This window comes from Olea europaea, unplaced genomic scaffold (genome assembly GCF_002742605.1).
Source record: "Olea europaea var. sylvestris unplaced genomic scaffold, O_europaea_v1 scaffold36585, whole genome shotgun sequence".
Classification (NCBI taxonomy): domain Eukaryota; kingdom Viridiplantae; phylum Streptophyta; class Magnoliopsida; order Lamiales; family Oleaceae; genus Olea; species Olea europaea.
In genome coordinates, this window is record NW_019255854.1 from 1 (window position 1) to 1,148 (window position 1,148).

Genomic DNA, 1,148 nt, shown 5'->3' on the forward strand with positions numbered 1-1,148 from the left:
CCCCCCCCCCCCAACCCCCAAAAAAAAACAAAAAAAAAAAAAAAAATTTACCTCAAATCCCAAATTATCCATATAGAGTTATATCCAAACGAATCCTGAATTTCCAAGCGAGTACCTACAAGTAAAATAATACCCAAATTGGTAAAATACGAAAACACATCTAACATATTCACTCCAATCCGAATGCATATATACAATTATACACACAAACCCATAAGCAGAATAATTGAATATAGCTCAGTGAGTAAATTTCAGCAGAGCAGCGTCAGTTTGGGTCCGGAATCAAAACGGGGTAAAAATTCGCGTACCTTATGTGAAACTGGTAATGCTCCAAATTTGAAATGGATCTTGAAATACAAACTGAAATTATACAGATTGATATATATAGTATTCGGATAGAGAGAATATGGAGTTGAAACCGTAAATTTTTTGAACTTCAGAGGGTTAATGAGAGAAATTCTATTTTTAGGTTTCCATTTTTTGGTCCGAATTGAATCAGATTTCCGGTGTGTAGGATATTTCGAAGATGTGAAATGACTGGTATGACCTTGGTATTCGTAGTATTAGCGACGGGGTGAGACAAACAGGAGTGTAAATGTAAGAGGAGAAAAGGATAAAATTAAAGTTAATTATGCTCCTGTTTGGCCTCCATTTTGTAGAGTTGAAAATAGATGAAATAATATTTTTTTGAAGAATGAGTTGTTGAAAAAGAAGGAAAAATTTTCGATTTACGTATAATATTATTTTATGAAAGATTGTATGGTTGAAAATATGAGAGAGAAAAATGTAATGTAATATAATGTAATAGGATCAAACGGGGGCTATATTACCACAACCACAAAATTTATTAAGGGCACCACAATTTTTAATTTTTCTCTTATTTACTTAAATAGCCTTAATTTAAACTACATAATTAGGGTTAATATACAATTAATTAATCACACCACAAACCTAAACCTAAACCTAATTCTACTTCTTCTTCTTCTTTTATAATTGCTAGAGATCATAAATAAACTAATTGCTTCTTTTTTTGAAAAATTAATTTACACTAATTATATGTTTGAAACCTAATTAAGAGTTGATCAACTCCCAAAAGCATGAAGAAAAACCATTCCTACAAAATTGTGAGAAAATAGGTATTAAGAAAA

At 30.7% G+C, this 1,148-nt stretch overlaps 1 long non-coding RNA gene across 1 annotated transcript; it reads right to left on the reverse strand.

Moving 5' to 3' along the window:
* Positions 1 to 51: 51 nt before the first annotated feature.
* LOC111386670 lies at positions 52 to 536 on the reverse strand. The gene is made up of 2 exons (XR_002701278.1): positions 309 to 536; positions 52 to 115 (listed from the first exon to the last, which is right to left on the reverse strand). It is a non-coding gene; the product is annotated as an uncharacterized LOC111386670 (long non-coding RNA).
* Positions 537 to 1,148: the final 612 nt, after the last annotated feature.